This window comes from Vicia villosa, linkage group LG4 (genome assembly GCF_029867415.1).
Source record: "Vicia villosa cultivar HV-30 ecotype Madison, WI linkage group LG4, Vvil1.0, whole genome shotgun sequence".
Classification (NCBI taxonomy): Eukaryota; Viridiplantae; Streptophyta; class Magnoliopsida; order Fabales; family Fabaceae; genus Vicia; species Vicia villosa.
The window spans coordinates 56,869,407-56,875,607 of NC_081183.1; positions in this window are offsets into that span (position 1 = coordinate 56,869,407).

The window sequence follows — 6,201 nt, forward strand, 5'->3', positions numbered from 1 at the left end:
CCATTAAAGTCTAAAAGAACAAAATTCTAAACTTAATGGTAATTTCTTTTTAATTGCTTGCTCTTTTTCAAATTCAAATCAAAATCTTTTTCCACTCCTTTTCAAAATCAAATTCAAAAAGACTACGCTTATTTACAAGCTAAAGTTCTTCTTCAAAAATCTTTCCTTATTCACACACGACACATCAAACATTTTGAAAACAAAAGTGAGCTAAGCAATTAAGAGCCCATGGATACAAAGGGTGCTTTAAACCTTCCCTTTGTATAACTTACCCCCCGAACTCAATCTCTTTCAAAAAGGTTTTTTTTCTGTTCTTTTAGCCTTTCTATATATTGGATATAATAAAAGTCGGTGGCGACTCTTGCTATCCGCAACATTTCTAAAAGTCAAATCTCCTACCGTATTACACATATCTCCTTCACAGTGCAAAAGACAAACATGTCATGGTACCTGGACTCTGGGTGCTCACGTTACATGACGGGAAAAAGGTCTATGTTCCAAAGTCTGAAACTTAAATCTGTTGGAGAAATAAAGTTTGGAGGGAATCAGAAAGGCAAAATCATAGGCTTAGGAACCATATGTATTGGCATTTCTACAATAGGCAGAAATACATTCTGTATTGCATTGCCACTCAGAAGAAGGTTGATGTTATCTACATAATCTTCAACCACATGTGGAATGCTATGAGGGATTCCAGAAATGCCTTCAGAACAAAGAAGTTTACTATTATTCCTTTTGGAAGAATTATTACAAAAGTTGTTGATCCTCCAGAAGTTGAAGGTCCTTCTGCTCCAAGGAATCTTGCTGCCATTCTTCAAGCTCTTGAGAATGGAGATTCTGATCTTCCTGCTCCTGAGTATGAAGAAAATGCTGATATGGGAGAAGCTGATGCTGAAGATCATCCTGCTGAGACTATTCCTGTTGAGGAAAATCATGATGATGATCTAACAATGGAAGCTGCTGTTGAGATTGCTGTCCCTCTGAACAGAAGTTGTGAAGCTTCTTCTAGTGAACCCTCTCTTCTGGTGAAGACTCTAGAGGTTATTCATAAGAACCAAGCTGAGCTAGCTTCTCGTATGGAAAAGCAAGAAGACACCAATGCTGAGTTCCACTCTTTCATGGAGAGGCAGACTGAGAGCAATGCTGGGATTCATGACATGCTGGCCAAGATTATGTCTAAGCTAGGGTCGTCTTAGTCCTTTGTGTCTTAGTTGTTTCTTTGTTTCTTGCATCTGTCTTCTATGCATCTTCCTTGTACCTTCTGATAATTCTCTTTTGCAATCAATGAAAATTATCCTTCTTTTCTCTCATATTGTTTTGTTTTTCATCTGAATCTTTTGTGTTTTTGATGTTATGACAAAAAGGGGGAGAAAACTGTGATAAATGATCTGATTTATTTTATCAGTTGCTGGGAGAAAGTCTCCACATTTCTAACAGAACGTGCAAGTTCTATGTCTTTGAGTGTTTTGCAGGAAGTGAAGATATTCTTAAAAGCTCAACATGAGAAGCAAAGACATGGGGAAAAGCAATTCTGTATAGAAACAAGCTCATGGAAATTGAAGCAAGTTGAGTGCTGTGAAGCTTCAAGATCAGAAGCAAGAAGGAAGAATGTTATGATATTCTGATGATAGAATATGCTCTAACTCATTCTTATTCCTTATATGTTCTGATGTATGTTTTAGTTCTAAATATGCTCTAAAACATTATTGTTTATGCTCTGATACATATTATATGTTCTGATACATATATTATGTTCTGATTCATTCATGCTCTGACTTTTGTCGTATAGTTTGTTTTGTAACATTTCAGGATGTAGAGATGCTCTGATGATGCTCTGGTACATTCAACAATGTTCTGATACAATCTAGCATGCAATGATCCAGGAATAAATTCAAGCTCTGAAGCTATCCTATGGAAGCAAGAAGCAGGAGCTATGAATGTTCTGAAAATCTAAGCATATGTGATCGTCTCAACTGAAATGGAAAATACTCAGGGAAGTCCTTTATTTATAAATTTCTTCCAGTATTTATTTTAGGGGGAGATTATTTATCTCAGGGGGAGATTGTTAATCTCAGTGGGAGACATATTCACACACTATGTTTATATGCTTATGCTATAACTGTGTAATTGTCTTTAGCCGTCTGATATTCTGATTGCAAATTCATATCATCTATATATGTTTTTGTCATCATCAAAAAGGGGGAGATTGTTAGAAAAAGATTTGTTCTGATCAATATTCTTAGTTTTGATGATAACAATGTATATGAATTTTGTATGAGATAATGTGGTACTCTAATACTATGCAATTTCCATTTCAGGAATTATATAAAGAGTATGCACAAAATCAGCGCAAGAAGCACTGACTCAGAAGGTTCAGCATGCAACATCAGAACATGGTCTGGCAAGACATCAGAAGATGGTCAAGAAGAATCAGAACATGGTCTATGGAAGCATCAGAAGGACTTGAGATCAGAAGCACAAGCACTGAAGTTCTCATGGTATCACGCTAAGAAGCACTTCAAGGTCAGAAGACAAGAAGATGCTCATCACCAAGCTGTTTGACTCTGATGATATTCAAACGTTGTTTACACAAACATCATATCAGAAGCAAGTACAAGATGGCAGGCTACGCTGACTGACAAAAGGAACGTTAGTAGCTATTAAAGGCAACGTCAGTAGACACAGCGAAAGCAAGGCTCGAGGTAGTTGACAAAAGAGTGAAACATTAAATGCAATGCTGTACGGAATACGCAAAGCATTAAATGCTCCCAATGGTCATCTTCTCAAACGCCTATAAATATGAAGTTCTGATGATAAGAAATGTCACGAACTTTGAATACAACACTTGCGCAAATATTCAGAAACGCTGTCAAATTCAAAAAAACTCTCAAACTTCATCTTCAACCTCACTACATTGCTGTTGTAATATATTAGTGAGATTAAACTTAAACTTAAGAAAAAATCGCAGTTGTGATAATAGCTTTATAAGAAGCATTGTAACTCTTAAACGAATTTGTTTACATTAAGTTGTAAGAACTAGAGTCATCAGGTTGTTGATCAGTATACTCTAGAAAGTCTTAGAGGGTATCTAAGCAGTTTGTTCCTAGAGTGATCAGGTTGTGATCAGTATACTCTAGAAGACTTTGAAGTTGTCTAAGTGGAAAACCATTGTAATCTTGTGTGATTAGTGGATTAAATCCTTAGGTGAGTTAAATCACTCCAAGGGGGTGGACTGGAGTAGTTTAGTTAACAACGAACCAGGATAAAAATCATTGTTCAAATTGTGTTTATCTTACAAGTTTTAAAGCTACACTTATTCAAACCCCCCCCCCCTTTCTAAGTGTTTTTCTATCCTTTAAATGATTCATCCTGCCACGCACGCTTCTTCTTCTTCATCAAACCTGCATCTTTTTTTTTGCTACGACATAGCTAGAATTTGGCTACGGTTTTGATGCACAGTTTTGGTAGCAAACCTGCAAAAATACAAACTTGCAAAATCGATCCTTTTAATCGCAACCAAGGTTATGAATCTGCTTGATTCTTCTCCCTGAATCAGAATATGCCCTTTATACATCTGGAAACACGCTGGAAACATGAATACGATGAAAAGACTTCATTGTGCCCTAGCTATGGCCATTCTCGATTCTGTCCCTCTCTCTCCCGCACGGTGGTTCCATTCTTCCCCAAATCGCTCCATAAACTCAAACCAAGCAGCGAATTACATGAAAACGTGATGAATTGGAAGAAACAAAAATCAAAAAGATACCATGGATATGTTTAAACATGAAACGTGAATATTACAGATCCTTGCATGCTATAAACCACGTATAATTGCTACATGTTACCTGGGGAGTGGAATGAGATGATTCTTTAGCCTTGAAAGTGACTGCATGAGAATCTTACGGCTGCCCTAGTTTTGAGAGGTTTTTTGAACTCTTGAACCCTTATCCTTGGCCCCCAATTTTCGTCCCCCTAATGGGTGCATCTTTTAGGTATATATAGATGAAGATATTAGGTCAACAAGTTTGGAAAAAACCAATGATTGGAAGGTCATATCTTTGATTGAAAATTTGCATTTAAATTTCTATTTTTAGCCAAATATAATCTCCATCTTTGCACACTTGAGGAGCACGAAATCCAAGAAAATATATGGCTTAAATGATGATTGAATTTGATTGGAAATATTAATCTTTGATTTGAAACCATATATTTCATATTTTATATGATTTATTAATGTTTAAATGAATAAAAATTCAAATAAATAAAAATAAATATCTTAAAAATAAAATAATGGGTTTAAGGGTTATTATATGGGCCATGGTCACGTTTGAGATGGAAATCTTAGGCCCATTTAGTCAACAACTCAAAATTCATCACTTTGCTTTTTATGCATTTTCTCAAAATCGCCTAACTTGCGCAAGCCATAACTCTCTCAATTTTTATCATATGGAGATTTTCTAGGACTTTTTGGAAAGCCCAAGATGTCTTCTTCAAGCCACTATGGAACATATTTTTCATTTGGAGATTTTATCTTGATGATATTGCTCTTGACAAAAAACAGCTTTTTGCGATCTTCTAGAAGGACCTGTAATGTATTGGCTCATATCTCTTATGCGGAAGCATTTCTTGACCTTGGGCCCAACATCAAAGTTGTAAAGAATAAAATTTCATTGAGAATAAGCTTTGGTTAAGGAATTTATGAGAAAGTATGAGAGAGGTATGGCTGGTCAAAGTTCGGTTGAGTTTTACCAAGAAACCCTAATTTTGCAACTTTGTACTTTTGTGGATTTTTGACCTTTTCTTGATGAATCATGATCAACCCTTGATCAAATGATGAATGAAACTTAAAAATGAGAATGTCGACAAAAAATTAGGAACTTTGACTGTGATTTGACCATAGTTTGACTTTTAGGTCAACCAATCGATTGTTGATTATTTGGGCCATTGAGTGAGCAATCTTTTGAATCAGGGCTTGAAACTTGGCATGAGTGTACTTTGAATCATATGAGAGATCATGGAATCCACTTGAGGTATCAAAAGTTCCATCAGAAACCCTAATTTAGAGGCTGTTGTTTAGGAGAGAGACTGCATGCTTCCTTCTTGTGTATCTTTGAGCATTTGAAAGTCAGATGGACTGAAATATGAATAAATATGTTGGGAAAATTTTGGGGTATGACACAGACCATCAATGGGCTGATATATTTTCAAAACCCCTTGCTGAAGATAGGCTTAAGTTCATTCTAAAGAACATCAGTATGGATTTATGCCCAGAATAAAGTTGTTGAGATGATCTGATATGTGGCTTAGTTTGAATATGTTGATTTATTTATTTTCATATTTTACCTATCAGATGTTATGACTATGAATGTTCATATAGATACTCTGAATCTATTATCACTAACGTTTCATGTGTCTAAGTATGATACAGAACTCCTGTTAAAGCAAAACAGCTGTCACCAGCTTTTCCAGATGATGACCACGTGTTCATTCTGAAGGGACAAGCATGCGTGCAGTTGATGAGACGCCGCCCTAGTTAACTGTGCAAATCTTTTCAAATATCACGCTATCTCCACTAACGTCTCTCAACATTAAATGTCATTGATTCATATTCTGTAACCGCTTGCATTCAGAATCTCATTGCATTTCTTTTTTAAATCCGCGTCTATATAAACTCATCACATATTCATTTTCTCTCTTTTCACTCGTTCATCATCTTCATAGTTTATGCATTTTTGTCTCCTCTTTTGCCTTCATCAAAACCCTAAATCTAAGAAACCCATAAATCTCAAGTGTTCTTCAATGGCTTCTTCATCTACTCAAAACAATGCTTCATCTTCTCAACAACAAGAACAACAATAGCAACAACAATAAAATGTTCTATCTCCATTGAAAACTTGTCTGATTCCATATGTAGATTTAGAAGTTCTCTGTGAACTTATGGTGGATTTTGAAAATCTTCAAGCGCATAACTTCAACATCAAGATGAACATGTACTTCAAGGCTGGGCAAACTACTTTGATCGTCTAATTGGACCAGTTTACCCTGATTTAGTAAAGGAATTTTGGACTCATGCTACCCTAACCCCAAATGCTATCATCTCCTTCATCTTAGGGCAAGAGATTTCGATTACTGAGAATCTCATAAGGAAGTTATTGAATCTCCAAGGTTTGGGTGGAGTAACTAGTGCTATTCCTGGAAGAA